General features: G+C 43.2%; 1 long non-coding RNA gene across 1 annotated transcript in view; it reads right to left on the reverse strand.

The window, feature by feature from the left end:
- Positions 1-8754: 8754 nt before the first annotated feature.
- Positions 8755-17790, reverse strand: part of LOC144766964 (uncharacterized) — a 176415-nt gene continuing 167379 nt past the window's right edge. Inside the window, exon 3 of the long non-coding RNA XR_013598002.1 lies at positions 8755-9269. This is a non-coding gene — a long non-coding RNA (uncharacterized LOC144766964). The remainder of the gene's footprint in view (positions 9270-17790) is intronic.

Consider the following 17790-nt stretch of genomic DNA (forward strand, 5'->3'; position numbering starts at 1 on the left):
GACTCCGTACTCTTGCCCTGCGTTGGATAATCATCATTGGGGATCAATCATCGATGAATTCGGGAGCTAAATGACTCTGCCACACTATCTAGTCAGTAAGGAGATTGGGGGTTCTTCAAAGTCTGATATCACTGAGGTATGTGGAAAGTCTACCGGCGCCTATTATAATTGATAAACAATGCACTATTTAGTGACCATAGTTCTGTTTGTGCAGATTTGTCCCTGCAACAGTAGTAGTATGGATTGTCCTCCTATCCAAACCAAAAGTAAAGTAGTATCTTATTCTTTCTTGGTGGTCATTCACCTTTTGATTGTTGGTAATTGTCAAAGCATAAACATTTAGAAGACTTGAAAAGACATTACCGACAATCCCAGAGGACTGCACTCAGTGCATAGAGCTATTGCTGACTAGAATGGGAGTTTCGTTTAACGCCTTTTGCCAACTGTGCAATCTTAGTTAGCTACACAGACAGACTAATAAGAATAATCTAGTAATACCACAGGGAGTCATAGTAGAGGCAGGATAAGAATTTAGATACAGTCTACAAGAAGATCAAAGACGATTTAGAAAAAATCGAATGAGGAACGCTAGGAAAAAATAGGTACTCTATATTAAAATTAAAACTTACCGGGGCCAGCAAAGGAGCCCTCGCCTGACCGATCCTGGCCTTGAAAAGAAGCAGCAGCCGATAACCCCTCCTCCTCTGTCCTCTTGCCCCTGGGGGGGGCTGATGTACAACATGAAAGAAAGAAAGACCCGAAAACATGGATGATTGTTGTCAACCAAATCAAACATTTCAAAAGAACAATAACAAAATATTTTGGCGAAATAGCAAATAGACAACTATTCCGCGGGATATATTGACCTATCTCATGTGGTCTACTACGATATTAGTATTGCTTGATTTGCGGACCGTCGACTTGGAAAGTTATGTAACTCACTAAACAAACTACTAAAAAGCTCTGGCAGGCAGCAGTCCGCAGCACGCGAAGTGACAGACAAACTCCATCGTGATTGCAGATCAGCGACAACACTAAAAAGTTTCCTACTACATTAACCTTTAGGCCCATAGGAATGAATGGGAAGACATATCAATGTGCGAATCGCTATTAGCGATTCACATTTTGATTTTGCGATTTCAAGTGTGCATGGGTGTCCAATGGACACCCTGTTGCACCCCTGAAATGACATTGGATGCTGGTGTTACGCACACACATGTCCCAAGGACATGTGTGTGTGTAACATACAACTTAGAAAAATGCACTTAAGTGCATTTTTCTAAGTTTCCGCTATTTACCACGAGGTTTGACTTCGCGGTAAATAGCGGCCCAAATTTGCAAATTCTCAATTTTTAAATGGTTAATGAATTGCATTTAAGGAATCTCAAATAGAGATTCCTTAAATGCAATTCCTCAAAAATATGCGATTTAGCTATTAGCGATTTTTGCATTTGGGATGATGAATCCCAAATGCAAAAATTACGCTTGCAAAGGGCCAGATTCTCATAATCTGGCCCTTTGCGAGCCCATTTTTCAATGATGAATCTAGCTGTAAGTCAGGAAATTTATCAAAACCTTTCTAGGTTTGTTTCTTGCTGGATTCAGGCGAAAAGGATCCCGGTGTATTCGCTGGATATCTTTCTCTAACTCCTCGACTGTTTCCTCGAGGTTAAGGGAGACCTTTAATAGCTTAGTTATAAAGCTTTTAAGATTTACGCCTTCCTTTCCTTCCGGGATCTTCAGGAGCCGAATGTTGTTCCGTCGGGAATAGTTTTCCAATACTTCAATCCGCTCCTGCATACTCTCCCCGTCTCTTTGCAATGTTTGAATTTTAGATCTGGCAGGTTCTAGATTAGATGTCAACAGGCCCACAGAACTTTCCAATATCTCCGTCCTTTCACACAAACCGTCCACCTTTTGGTCGAGCACCTCACAGGATGCTCTAATATCATTTTGGTTGGCTTTAGAGACCGAAAAATCATATCTAATCTCCTCCCTCATTGCAGTTATTGATTTGACCAGAGCCTCAAGTGTATTACCTACTCCCAGGTCACCGCGACTGCCTCCTCCACCATCGCCCATTGTCTCCTTTTCTGATGATTGTGCCACTTGTCCCCCTTCACCTGCCTGCCCATTTTGTGAGGTGAATGCCTCCCCCACAGTAGTAGGCTCAGAGGACGCAGGAGAGCCAGATGATACATTAGGTGATACAACAGGTAGAGAAATAACTGTGGGAATGGATGCCACTAGGGGAGCTGATGATGCTACCGGCTTAGAAGCCGGGCTAGAAGAAGGCACGGAGACAGGGACAGACAAGTCCGCCTGCGAAGCCGCTGCCATGGAGGCTCCCATACCTGGTGAAATATCTAACACCTGGGGCAAAACTTTGAAAAAAGAACGTAGAGATGGTGTTATGCCACCAGAACTCTTCGGGTATTTATTTGTTGTTCCTCTTTGCTTTGTACCTTTACCTTTACCTTCCTCCTTTGTAACAGCACCCTTAACCTCACTTATCTCTAATTCGTGCTCCTGACCCCCTGCCACGCTTCTGCATGCACTCTGAGCCAGCCCTGTGGTGCACCCTGGGACCTGTAGTTTTTTAACCGACTTGTGCCCCTTGCCTTGCTTCCTGGTTGTGCTCCTTGTGCTCCTTAAGGGCAATTCTTTACCCTGACCGCCCGTACTTGTTCCGCCCCTGGCCTGCCCAACCACCTTACTTCTGGGTGAAAAGGAGTCTCCCGAGTCGTCTGAGCCAGCCGAATCCTCATCCACTCTGGGAGCAGCCTGTACCGATGTTGCTTCGAACTCAGGAAGAAGAGAGCCAGGCAATACGGAACCAATCGTTATCGGCCCTCCTCCTCTCCTACTACCCGCAATTGCTCCGAGGAGCCCCCGGGCAGCCGCCGCACGGCCGCGCCTGAGCTCCACGGCTGCCCGTCTCCAGCACGGCAGAAAGGCGGAGGGGAGGGGGCGGGACGCGGCCGGCAGGCACATCCACCAAACACCCTGAGGCTCAATCTGAAGGAAGCAGCAGCCGCAGATTGCCCCGCTCAGGTCCTGTCTTCAGTGTGCACCAAAACAATCGTTTTCCCCAGTCAAAGCATGTCAGAGAACACCGTCCTACGGCATAACCCCGGTAACAGCAGAGTGGAGTTTCGGAGAGCTGTTCGGAGCGTGCGGACTGCATTAGCCGCCGGCCGCCATGTTTTCCCTGACAATACCGACAGTTTTCCTCTTAGCGAAATGTGTACCGGAGGGTATATATATCATGTGGATTCTCAAGCATGGTAGACTTGTCTTTGTGCCGTATCCTACAGCTACCTACAATTCTATAAGGGCTAAATTAGGGCAAGTTCGACAAGGACATAATTAGCACTCAACTTTTACCAGATATGGGATTGAATTTTTTTTTTCTCCAAGCTCCTTTCATGCAGATGTTGATTTTCATGATGCCCATTCACTGCTTAAGTTTTAGTAGATTTGGGTCTCACAGCCAATTGTTTATATGATTTTCTCTCTAGGTGAGAAGCAAGCGTTTAAGGGTTTGCACTACAGACAACTTTAAGATTGGAGCTAGACATTCACAATCAAAGGCCAAACCTGATGGCACCACTGGAAGTGGAAGAAAAGGCCTTAATGTCGCAACTAACAGACACAGAGAGGGTGCTAATGGCAAGATGGCCACCTTTCCTCTGATCCACTCTCCATTGGAATGTTTATTCACCCTTGTTTTTTAACTTTTCGGACCACCCTATGCCGCAGGTGTCATGCATGGAGCATGTCAATCACTTGCCACTTCCACTGCCTCCTCTATCACCCCTCATTTTCAATTCATGTCAGACCCTATTTCATCAATACCAATTCACGTATCTTGCATTTTGCTTCTGGGTGCCCTTTTCCCTTGAGATCTTGTTCTTGCCTTGCTATGTTTTGATATCAATAAAAAAAATACCTGCTGAATGCCAAGGCTTCATTTCATGCTTCCTTTTTTCACCACCGTAACCTTTTTGTCTCTCTATCTCACTCTTGTAGATTTAGGGGCTTATTTACAAGCCCCTTGCGCCACCGGTGCGTCACTTTTATTATGGGAAAAAGTTATGTAACTGTGGCGCAAGGGGATTGTAAATAAGCTCCTCACTTTCTTTCTTGCTTTCTCCTTTCATCACCGTTAATATGTTTCTCTCTTTTCTGCCGTTCTCTATTCTCCTGGTCCAGGTCAAAGTATGACGATGAAATATAAATCCTAATCCCAGAAAATGAGTGACTGTTACCACCTGAACAAATTAAACACTGATTAAATGCCTCCGCCCTGCACTGGCTCTCTCCTTATAAGACTAATTCATCAGATCATTCAAGTACTGGTGGCAGGAAGTTAAGTTGATGGGTTCTTCTCAATGAGATCACCATGGAGGGATATTCCTTTCTCTTTCATTTCTTGTAGTAACGCCATCCAAGAGATTAGTTGCTTCTTTTGCTGTGTTTAAGGAGCCTTTATTTCACTCACAACCTCAGTTCTAAGAGGTTTCTCTGCCATGGGATGCTTATGTTTTGTTAAAAATCTGATGGTTAGCAATGGGTGGCGTCTATACTCTCTGCAAGATAACAAACGTCTCGCAAGAGAGAGCACATGCACAGTCTTGGGCAAGACCTAAAAACTAGGACCTGACCCCAAAGATGTGGGCAGTTTTAGCCTCGTAACTGAAAACACATTTCTAGTGAAATTCTGGAGCTGCTGCCATTCAACTCCAACAATAATACAGCGATAGTCACAACTTAATAGATTATGTTCAGTCTCTTTCTTCCCCTTGTCACTCTCTCTGTTCCCGCCTCTCATTCTCTTTGCCTTTCTCACTTTCTTTGTATCTCTCTCTCCTTATCACCTCTTCCTTCCTATCTCTCTCATCCTGTTTCCCCTTAACTCCGTCTCCACTGTGCAATGAGTACACACAAACCTATGCATAGTGCATTTTTTCTCATGATTCAGCATGTCCATGTCTAAAACAAAAATAGTGCATTAATTGACTGATTAGGTCTGTCATACTTTGAACAAGAGTACATTTACCTCCCAAATACAAAACCTATTAAGACATTAAGAGCAGAAATAAAAGGAAAGCCAGGCACTATGGAAGAAAGACGAGAGGCTGTGACGTGGGAGTGTGTGTTCTAATGCACCATTGATTGCATGCTCCGAAGTAAAAGGTCACTACTGTGCAGGTCTCTACAGCGTCATTGTGCCTACCTAATTAATTAATTGAGGCCCTGGTACATCTGAACCACTCAGAGCTTCTAAATATAGACTGCAATGGCAGGGGGCGGGTAGGATAACAGGGGTGCCCACCTAACACGAGTCCAGTCAGGACAGAGCGGTCGGTGTTGGTTTTCAGACTACTTGTAGCTCAGCCAGTCTTACAAAAGTCTCAGGTACAGGTTTCCCAGCTACCTGTGCCTGGGCTGCACTCTGCAGAGGCAGTTGTGCTTCAGTGAAAGGCAGTCAGCAAACGACTTCAGTTATACTTCTGCAGGCTGCCCGGGGTCCACGAAGGAGACCCACTAAAGGGGCATCCTATTTAGTACCATAAGAGGCACAGGAGGCTGCCTCCCAGTGTTTGGGACCCTCATTGGGGAAGGCCACGGTGTAATTTGGTTCATCAGGTGGCAGGCGGCGAGGGGCGGCCTGCCATAGGATCGCCTGTAAGATAACCCACCAATGTTGGCATATCTGTAATGCTAATAAACCTGCAGCAATTTTTTCCACAAAAAAGGTGTATTTTCTGGTTATTGCTCTAGGAGAATGCTGTATGGGGGAGGGTGAGTGTTTGCCGATATTGGCACGAAGTATCTCGCACAGGGAGATGGATACGTGCAGTTGCTGAGATGCACTGTTAGAGACCCATATCTCCTCTGCAAGCAGGCAGCCAGCAGAAACACAGTGGTAAGCTGAACTATGGAAGCACAGCTCCTCTGGGGATAAAAGGAGAGAGGTGAGCAATTCTTAGTTTATAAAAACGAGATAAGTATAGGGACCCAAAGTTTTTTCTTAGGACACAATTCTTCCTAATGTCCGATGATAGAAATTGGGTCTCTAGTTGGCAGAGGTCTGCACCCTGTCCAAGAAGGGACCACAATCCTAGACAGGGTAAGCTAGATACAAACTAAAATATATCCTGTGCTCACCGTCTGGTAGCTTCGCACAGAGCAGTCAGGCTTATCTATACAGGCAATTTGTAAACTATTTGTGCATAAAACCAACACACACACACACATGCATGTATGTATGTATGCACGCGCGCACACTCACACACAAAATAAAACCACCACATAAATAATCCACACAGGTTTAGAACATTAGAGAATACTTTTATGAGTAAAACAAGATCCATATGACAAAAATCTAATGAGTAGAACTAGAGTAACACATTTTTAAAGAATAAATCAAAAAGTAGTGCTTAGAGTCAAATACCACTTAGGCATTACTTGAGGTCGTGCTGGACCAGGGCAAATCCATAGTTTCAGGCTGATCACGATGGAGGGCAAGTTGACTACAGTATCCACATGGGGCCTGCTGAAAAAGTACCTTGGATGGAGCAAGCATTGGTGTTGAAGACTCAATGCGTTGGTTACGATTCACGCCGTCTGGTTGATGCATTGATGTCAAGCCTTGCAGTTGGGTCCCACACCGCCATCGAACCCTTTTGATGCTGGTGCCGCATCATCGTCGAACCTCACAGGGATGTCATCATTGAGCTGTGCGGGGATGTCCTCAGATTGGCACTGTTTTGTTGTTGAAGGGCACCGCTTTGGTTCCGATGGGCGCAAAGCGTCACAGCATTGATTTTGAAGCCAAACAGCTGAAGAAACCACTTCTGAGGCCCAGGACTGGATTGGCACCTCTGGCAAGGGAGGACTCACAGATGGCAGAGTCCAGCAGCAGGGTTGCAGGAAGTTTTTGATGGCCATGAGACTTTAGAACGGGGGCAAGACAATAAGCCCTTGGAGCCACTCTGGGTTTAAGTGAAATGGATTCAGTCCTTGTCCTCAGCAGAGCAATTTCCCGGTCTTAAGTTTGGCGCTACCTCCTATTATCACCATTCTTGATAATAGGTGGGTGCGTCCAACTGCACGCCATCTTTCACGCTAAGTTTAGCGTGAAAGGGGCCCTACTCTCAAGGCAGCGTTAAGCTTTAAGCCACGTTCAGTGAGTTAACGCTGTCTTGAGAATAGGGCTCTGTCCTATCGCCACGGGAATGTAAAACAGAGTGACATTCCCATGGCGAGAGGGGCTTGTGAATATGCCCCTATATGGTTTGAGTGTCACAGTTTCTTTTATATGAAATTACTATGACACTGTTTTTAGATCTCATTCACCTGCAATTCGTACTGTTTAAAACTGTTGGAGGTAATTTAGTGCTAAATCTATGCACTTATATAGCATTCATATATTATTTTGATCCTTGATGAAAACAAGTTAGTACCTACCATGATGAAACACATGTTGGTTTGTTCGATTTATACCAATTAAAGGAATAAAGAAATAGAAGGACTAACCAAATACTACTGTGATACGGTTTTCTTCAGAGTGCTTGCAACCAGTTTATCACAGCCCATGTCTCTTTCTTCCACCACCCTACATGTCCTGTCTCTTTACCTTACTCTTGCATGTTCATTTTCATCTCTGCTTTCTCCTTTTGGTACTGTTTTCCAGTCTTTTTCTTCCGCCTTCTTTCTCCCATTGCTGTCTCCCCCCACCGTCTCTGGTTCAAAGTGTGATGATGAAAATTCCCGGTCCCAAAAATGATTGCCGTGGCCCATCGCCTATAACCACTTTTATAAATTAACACGTGCAGTAGTGCGTCACTATAGTCATTGATAGATATATATGCTGCAGACACTTGAAGACACAGCAGTGCCACTTTCCCCTCTGCATGTAGATACGCATGTTCCTAGAGAGGCAGACATCACAAATATGTTTTTCACACTGAAACAATGCTGGAACATGACACCAAGATGCCATTCTAGGGCTTAGTTTAGACCTTGGGGTCAGTTCCTGGAATTGAAAGAGAACAAATCCAAGCTACCTGGGTTGTCATGAAGTTTTAGGTGCACAACTTAGTCAGTGGCTGTCGTTAAAATAGCATCAACATAAGGTAGTTTTTGGAAGCACTGCAACAATGTAATTTTTCATGGGAAAATATATTTATATTTTTAAAAGACCCAAAAAATTAGTTTAATCAAAAAATGTAACCTGGTTGATCAAAAATGTAAATGTGGAAGCATGCACATTTCTGTAAACATATTCATTTAATAATTTCTTTTCTAAGTGATTTATATTTGGTTCCTAATCAAACAATGTAGGCTGAGAAGTGTATGTGGAACATATAGCTTGCATGCCACAAATATTCCTAAAGTGATGATTGAAGAAAATTGGTACATTTGTATAATCTATGGACTGGAGGCCATAGAAGCGTATTATGGCATGAACAATCAATAGCAACAGTTTCAGAGGATACTTATTAAAGTTGCTAAGTGTCCAGTTCGGTATACGGGGGCAATGGGGGCAGGGGAAGAGGAACACCTGCGTCAACACTCGTTCCAGCTGTCATAATATTCTGTGAAATCCAAGGTTTTGGATTAAATTCCACATATATTTACACCAAAACTGATCAAATTTGAGCCTGTGATTTATCAGGGCTGCAGAGGAAGGCATCTGAATCAAGTCAGATAAGTCACTGGTATTTTAATGAAACAATACTCAATAATACATGCTATTGTTCTAGCTTTATTACACAATTAATAATTTCATTCAATCTTTTTGAGAACATTGACGTCAAAATTGTACTATTTTATGCCACAAAGACCGTAACTAGGTTGTGATATCATTTTACTTCTCTGGACACCAATACCATTCCACACCATGTTTAAAGAACAGCACCTTCATTCTGAAGTTGGATTTCCTAGACTATTCTGAGTGGCCTATTTCACACTTTCCAACTTTGTAGCTATTGTAGTATTTATATATTATGAGACAGGGGAAAGAGAAATTCATTGGGGAACGGGAAGAATACAGAATAATATATTTACAGTGTAATATTCAATCACATCGCTCATTTTGTGGAGTTCTGTTGTATGCGAGCGGGCACATGCAATTTTAAGGCTTTTCCTGAATTTCAACTAGTTCATCTTGTCCTCAGGTTTGGCTACCATCCATCACCGCCCAAGGACCTCTCGTAGCCAGCGGTTGAGTAATTTCCCAGAGGTAATACAAGTTCAGCCTGCAAAGAAAGTGTGTTAAAGATGATGTACTGGTGAGACTTTATAAAGCAGGTTGGGATTTGTATTGTGCAGGTCATTGGTGCAAACTCCAGTACAAGCTGCACCCAAGCAAATGGGCCTTTAGTCCCGGACAGAGGCTTAACATTAACAAATCAACAATGCATCCATAACAGTGAAGCACATTAGGCCTCGCAAGTATGACAGACATTCGCAGATTTGCAAACCATGAAGGTTTATTAGCAGATTAGCAAAGTTACAAACTCAAATCATTTAAGGTGATCAAACTTGCATGGTCAGTTACATGAATGTTTCCATTATATAATTCAAATCAATTCAAAGTTAGCAAATACAAACAAAGCACTAAGAATTGTTGTAAGCAAATCAAATGAATTCAGTTTCACAGGATGGGAAGATTCCCTAATTCGTAAAGCTAAAGGTAGGGTTTTAAGTGGGCCAGGTCCTGCCGGTGCTCAGTGTTCTGCTGAGACGGGTCCCTACAGGCTCTCCATTTTTGCCCTCATCCTCAGGGAGAAAAATAAATCTTAACTCTGAAAACCTATTACCCTTCCCTGCCTTTAATGCAACTTTGTAGATGTAACTTCAAAGAGACGCGTTATAGTTCTTTCACATTCTCATCATTTCAGAACGGAAGCATTTTCAATATTATATACAACAGACCCATCATTGTTGCTTATTTATCTTATGCAACTAACAACCATTGACAAAGCCAATAGTCCTGTATTGTTGTAGATGTGATGTTACTTGCTGTATTATATATCTGGATGCAATGACAGAAGCAGCAAAATACCAATCAAGCAGCACACTATGCTTAGCACAGATGTTTAGTTTATGTGTTGTTAAGCCATGCCCCTTTAAGAGACCCTCTAGTTTTTTCACCAATCAGAATCTAACATTTCACGATAACATGTTTTCAGTCTTATTCCCAGACATCGTACAATGGAAGTTTTTTTACCTCGCAGGATTTAAGAGATATCTCGTTGCAGGATGATACATTGCGATTCATCAGTCCTCAGCACAAGTGCAGTGATTCATTATTCAGCTCGCTGTGAAACACGCACAGCTAAACGTTTGCACAGAAACTTTAAACAAGAGAGTATATATTGATTCAAATTCGATAGTTACAACTTTCATAAGTCCCAGGAGACTGAATTTCAAATGCCAGTTTTTGACTTCTGCTGTTTAAGTCTAGATTCTTCCACATCCCTCAAATTAACATTTATGTGACTCTGCAACCACAAATGCTCTATCTCGTCTGTCTGTCATTTTCTCCTATTTCCCTTAGTCACTAGTTCACCTCCCTTACGCGTTGATCCATTCCTTTCAGTCATCAAATCAACTTCCCCTTATAAAAAGAAACAAGCATATAACTAAGGTCGCAGTTATTCATATGCGGGTCAATATTGTCTCTAATAGTCCACTGCCAATGCCACTAAGCCATCTACCAACTGCAGAAAATAATTTGCCTGTTTCTAGAAACATGAGAGATATTAGTAATACATTTGTTAATCTCACTACTCTTGTTAGGCACATAGGTGCAGCACTGCATAACGCATAAAAGGCAACAGACTCCGTCCTTCTTAGAGAGTATCATATCTAAAGCAAGCCTATTCTGGAAAACCATTGCTCTAATTGTGACAAGCTCTGTATTAATAGCAGTAAATGCTCCTGCAGTGTTGATAGCAAGACAGTCCACCGACGTAGACAGTTTTCTAATCTTTTAATTGAGGCAGGAGACCCCCTGAATAAAAGTTTTTCCAGGTACTCCCAGCCCCATTTTAACTCACCATCATGTCTACACTTTCTCCGGCCCCATACCCGCACTTCACCAACCGGCTGTTGGAAAAAAGATCTCCGAAAAAGTGCCCCTCTTTGAGGTGAGCCCGTTGGGTATTGCACCGCCGACCCAACGAGGAGCAGCCCAGATGATGAAGCATGATACCTGCAAGGGTGTGTGAGGGCATTAAATTCCAACAAATGGATTCCCCCTGTAAATCCTAGTGAGACACGGTGGGTCCCAATCCTCTAGTGACTTGTATAACCGCTACCAGAGGAACAGCACCACATTCCTTTTTTGATTTCTTGATTGGGGCACCTGTTTGTGCTGGACCTCCCACTTCTGACAAGTGGAAAAAGCCCCCCGTTCATTCCCCTACTTTGAGAATAATTGATAGGGACTATGCCATTGGGGCTCCAAGAAACATTTCCTGATGTGTCTCTTCATCAACCCCAATCTCATGAACTTAAGTCATGGCACTGTTCACTGCTTGGAATGGGAGTAGCAGCCTCAACCTGATGAGAGACAGGTAACACCATTTAACACCTTTACTGCTGTGCAGATTTTACACTGTGTGCTGAAAATTGCAAAAACCCATTGTTCAAGACGAGCTCAGCTCGTCATAAGCACACGACCAGTGTACTGCATGACGAGCTGAGCTCGTCATGAGCAGTGAAGGGGTTAAACCAGTCCTTTGCACCAGTCAAGAACTATATCATCTGTATTATTCACAAGTGCAACTGGAGGTCTCGTATGTGGAGTGCTTCAGAGACTCATCAGTACCAAGCCAACTTGAGAGGTACGTGAATGTGCACACTTTGACAAGTCATGACTTTAGAATCTTGTTCATCTGTTTGACGATACCAGATGCCTTAAGGCCTGTAACTTCAATGGAAACTCTGATCCATTTTCAGGGCTACACACATTATCCTCATCAATTCATTCTTGAAGTGAGTCTGATGATCTGACTCCAAAGGAACCAGCAGCTGAAGTAAGGTATCAATTCCCTCAATAACAGCTTGGTCACATTGAGACCATCATTACTCCAAGTTGGTATGCCTCCACTCGGCTTGAAAAGATGTACAATACCACTAAAACTTAACAAAGGCCACTGAGTTCAGGCATCTTGACAAAATTAAGTACCATGTAATTGAAAGGTACACCTGATCCACCTAAATGACTCATGGTAACCACTGTCCTTCTACCCGCATTTAACTGCCTGCAGGTGACACATCAGTAACACAGATTCTCTTTAATGACAGAGTACCAGTGATTGTGACTTAAACAAATGTACCATCATTATCCTTATATGGGTGGAGCCATGAAGATTGCTGTCAATTGCACACAACATAGTGTCTGTCAAGACAGGTCTCCCACTTATCGACACCCAAATATTATACTTATTCTTCACACACCCTGCTCTGACCCACCCCCCTGTCCATTTTTTGGGGCTTCATCCTACCAACTCTTAATCTCTACACTTGTATAAGCAACGATTAAGAAAAGGCTTGCAGTACCATCATTTTATAATCATTTGAATGGGCTCTATTCAGTTTGCAAGACCCAAGAGCTGAGCATCTGGCCATGTCATTCGCATACCAGTTACCAGCAGTCAGCAAATCATATCCACCCATGTGCTGCACGTTTCACAACCGCTGTTTCAGTGAGCAACTGTAAATCCATTATCAGGTCCATAACATAATTCCCGATTTGGGTAGGAAAGCTAGAGGAGGTCATAAAACCCCTTTGGACCACAAATTCCCAAAATCACGGACCACACAAAACCCAACAGACTCTATTAAGAGAGATCAGTTTAGACATCTGTGGGGAGGATACATTGCCCAAATATAAGGCTTCCACTACACATTCTAAGGTAAGGTGCAGACTGCATTGGCTGCTTTCAAAACTCCTTGTCCCTTTCATAAACAAGAGCACAAACAACATATAATCAGGCTTTTCCAAAGAGATGTCTCAATTGTTGTGTCTTGGCTTGGTACTTAACTGTGTAACGTCCAGACGTCATGGTCAACCTGATCATCATTTTCATCAGTAACAGGCAAAGGTAACAGTATTACAGGTTTCAAACAGTTACACTTCGAAAAGAGTAATGTTGTTGAAATCAAGAATTAGCTGCTCGTACCTGGTCATCCTGCTATGTGTGATGTGTTATGTTCATGTTAAGGTGAGTAAGACCTCAACAGATTAGGGAACCATACCTGAAAAGGGTACCCCCTGACAATTCCCTAACATTCCTGAATCTTGACACCCACTGAAACCACCACCTTTAGGCAACCTGGCAACGCTGTGGCTAATGGGTCAAGTGTGGCAGAAAAATATGCTGCATGACTTTAGAGTTTTTATAGGTCTGTGTTACAACAGACAACAAGCACTCATCAAACTGCAATATAATACAAACTCCTTGTCATAACCCGGTATTCTTAGAGCCGGGGCTTTGCAGAGTCTTTAACTACTCAGCCCGAGGAAGGCGCTCAAGCATTCATTGTTCCAAGGTAGCGGATCAGACACATTTTAGTGTGTAAGCCTTTGTGGAGCTTTTGCCACTAGGGAAAACGTTGGGAATCTACTCACAATAGTAGTCTTGCATTCCCAGAAACATCCTAACTTATCTTTGCTTTGATAGAGGGATCATTCTCAAAATGGTAGAGATTCTCTCTTGAGGCACCATTATAGCTCCTTTCTCAATATGGTATCCCGGATACAAAACTTCCTTCTAACAGAACTGCAATTTGGTGGGGACTCTTTGTGTCTGTTCTCTGCCATGAGATTCAACAGGACAATGGTGTCTTGTCCGCATGCATCTGTAGTGTCGATGCCACCAGTAGGTTGTTGATTTATATTGAACTGGGACTGAATTGCATGGCAATTGTGAGGTCTCCATATTTTTCTCCAGTATCTGATTGAAAATCGAACAGCTTTCTATGTACCCCAGTGGGTCTAAGCACCATGCAAGAACTTTATTTTGGATTTTGAACTCAAGGAGGAACCGTCTTGCCTCATGAAAAGGAATGGAGAACTCTTGACACAAATCAATAACGGTAAACCAGTCAGTTTTTCATGGTATTTGGAGCAGTATCACAGCAGGATTCAAGACCATGGGATAACATGGGACAACAATATTATTGACATTTATCAGGTCCTGAACAATTCTCCACTTCTTATTTGAAAACCCATTATAGGTGAATTGTAGGAACTCTCTAGTATCTCTTTTAAGATGCCCTGTTCTAGCATGAACTCAATTATGGGAGTAATACCTGCCAATGCCTCTGGTGTGATATTGTACGTGGGCATTCGGCTATACTCTCAGCTTCAACATTTTTGATTAGACCTTCTCCTTCGTGGAGTCCTGGAGGTCAGGAAGTAAGTTCTCCCTTGTCAAAATGAGTAACAATCCAACATCTAACTTTTGCGTGCTTAGTTTAAAGTCTACATCCTCATCGTGTGTCTGAAGTTCTCCACCATCCAGTGTAAATAAATCACACAATTGAGCTTGTAAAGTAAATCTGTGCCTAGTAGATTGACTGGACTTGATGATATATTACAACCTGATGGTCTTCTTCAAGGGGACCTATATTCGCATGGACTTTAGCTGAAACAGGATTCGCAGCAAGTTTATTGTAAATGCCTATAACTTGGACTTGTTTTCCTGAGAGGTGTTGGTTTGGGACCTCTTCAGTTCTGATGGAAGAATGGGTAGCTCTGTTGTTGATCAGATGGCTATTTACCTCTCCATCAGCATATAGGCCACTCTGGCCTACCTCAAAGCACACAATCTGCCTCTCCTCGCAGGCTTCTCATTGTGTGAAGCCAGATCTCCGAAACTGTTGAAGACCAGGAACTGTTGGTAACTGTCAGGGCTCATGAAAGTCTCTGGTGAACTTTAGGGTTCAGATTAATGATAAACCTCAGACCATTATTATATTATTTCATCAAAGAGGTTTGGGGTATATTAGCATTTTTAGGTCTTTGTATTTGCATATTTTGCATCTGCATTGCATTCATGTTTGACATCTAAACATCAATTTGCATTTGATTTGGACTCAGCCTACATTCCCACTTTCAATGGTCCACCTTATTGACACAGAGTGGTCTTTTTCAATATACTTATGTCCATCCCCGAATTCAAGGCAACTGGCTTTGCTTGTTCCAAATCCTTTTGGACACTGTTCCATTCTGCATCATCTGACCACCACTTTAATAGCCAGCACCCATCATTCCTGAGCCAACACCAGGAACATAGCCAGAATTTATTATATATTGGCCTTTCTGAAACCCTTACTGTGCTAACTTTGTTTGAGCCACCATGAATTTTACTCTGATCTTTTTGTCTCACCTCTAAATTATTACTGCAATACTTTGCATACCACAGGATTTCATCCAGGGGCTTTAACTGCCACAAATCATGTTCTGCTGAATGTGCGATCTAATCTCTGGGTGCAAATCATGAACAAACTGACATTCAGAATTACTGAGATTTCCTCTTTCGGGATTTTAAAATCCACTATGCTGCCAAAAAACGTGCATTAACCGCTCATAATAAGCATGCACAGACTCTTTAGACTGATTTGCACATAGCTGGGTCCAAACTGAGGTGGCATGGTGTGGAGGATAACAATGTATTCGGATGCGGCCCGAATGATTGCCAGTGGCTGAGATTAATTCAAGCATTCCATCCATCACTGTTTTATATACTTATAAATCTCTTTCTGCAGAACCTATGTCTTCAGAAAGGCAACAATCTGGTTATATTTTCCATAACAACAGGAGAAGGGGCATTAGTTTGAGCAGCTCTTGGTGGTTCATCAGTCGGGCACTGCACTGATACCTTGCACTTAGGCAACACATCAATAGAAATTACGATATCAAAAAAAGCATTCAAGTCCTTCCAAAGAACCTTTGAAAGTTTCATAAGCCACTCAACCTGTGAGTACCAAAGGTCAGGATTTTCTCTCAGTTTTGGAAATTGACTTGTAAATGTGACAAGATGACCACCACTCCAATGTACATGTACATATCCACCCCCATGCAGAGGTCGAAGTGGGCAGGATCTGAGGAGCACAACGTGCAAAACAGTTTCCCTACTATCTTTTAAAAGGCAACCATCTGGGGATGGTTAATTCCCACATTTTTTGATGCCTCAACTCAAGTGGAGGGGAACAGGGCCAGCTTTGGCGTTGGTGGTGCCCGATGCAACAGTGTTTTTTTGTCTCCCCTATGACCTCCTTCTCCATTAATTCCCTCATTACCACTCTCCAACAGTGCACCTCATCTCTTCATAGTCTCTCTCTGACATACATTTCATATTTTTTATAGTGCTAGTCATAGTTCACTCACACTCAGGCCCGAATTACGGTGTCAGGTGGACCATTGCAGAAAGGAACCACAGTATTATGATGTGACCACCCGCAGGGTGGTCGCTAACCTCATTTGTCTATAGAAGCTTGTGTGGCAGGCGGAAAAGTCACACAGGGACCAGCTTCCATTGACAAATGGAGGGTTGTAAACATCCCTGCACCGTGTGGCAGGCACCTTATGGTGCCTGCCACACGGTGCAGGGATGTTTAGCAGGCACCATAGGTGCCCCCAATGCCCCATTGCAGAGGGCAAGGGGATAAGGGGCACTCCTAGGGGCCCCCAGTGTTGCTTTCTGACAGCCATTTCATGTCAGAAAGGCCGACATGGAATGGCTGTCGGAAACCGATATCATAATCCCGCCGGCCGGGCTGTTGTCCGACGCAGCAATAGGAACCACCTCAGAATCCCCCTACAGGCGTGACTCCGACTGCCATCATCCTAATATGGTGGTTGGATTGTAAACCTACTATGTCGGGCGTAAAGCCTCCGACTGCTGGTCGGAGGCTTTCCACCCGACATCGTAATGAGGCCCTTTGTGCTCTGCTTGGTACACGTTCTTTGCAGCAGGCACATTAACCCTCCGCACTACTATATAGCGAGTCAAAACTGCCACTAGACAACATTCTGATCTCTCACCAGTAGGAACATTAATCACCAGAGTTATGTTTACATTTTTATTGTTGAAACAAAGTAAAGTAGTGTGGCACTCTGAATGATACCAGTATTAATCAATCTTAAGTGGCTTGGGTGCTGACCGGTTGGCTCCCTCTGACCAGAGGGGAGTTGTCGAATATATCTGAGTAGGTGCTGTCAACCTTGACAGAATAGCCAATCGCACGCCAACACTTTGCAGGAACAACCCAAAATTTACAGAACGGTGGTACGAAATATTGAACAAGTGTTCATTAGACCTTATCTTACTTATCGTGGAGGAACTATCTAAAATTATTGAAGACCTTGATAAAGATATCAAAAGAATTCAAACGAACCTGGAAAGTAACCTCACAAAAGACGACTTAGATCGCGCATTAACAGATATCAACATACAGCTTGATAAATACACGAGGGAAATCAACAACAGGAAAATTCGTAAGTATAAACGCGACACCATAGACTACAAGTTGGGAGAGGTGTATAATTGGGCTGAGGTTTACGCCCAACGAAGACAACAAAGACCATTCCAAAATCCATCTTCAGACGAAGGAAGCTCGTCATCATTTGATTCCACCCAAAAAGGTCCTTACAAAGGAGGCAGACAAACAGACAACAGGGAAAATACTATCAATACCTCTGCCCCAACAACATCTGAAAGGCCTTTTTTAGGGAGAGGCCAAAGCCACAACGTCGAACCA

The sequence above is a fragment of the Lissotriton helveticus genome, chromosome 7 (assembly GCF_964261635.1).
Source record: "Lissotriton helveticus chromosome 7, aLisHel1.1, whole genome shotgun sequence".
Taxonomy (NCBI): Eukaryota; Metazoa; Chordata; class Amphibia; order Caudata; family Salamandridae; genus Lissotriton; species Lissotriton helveticus.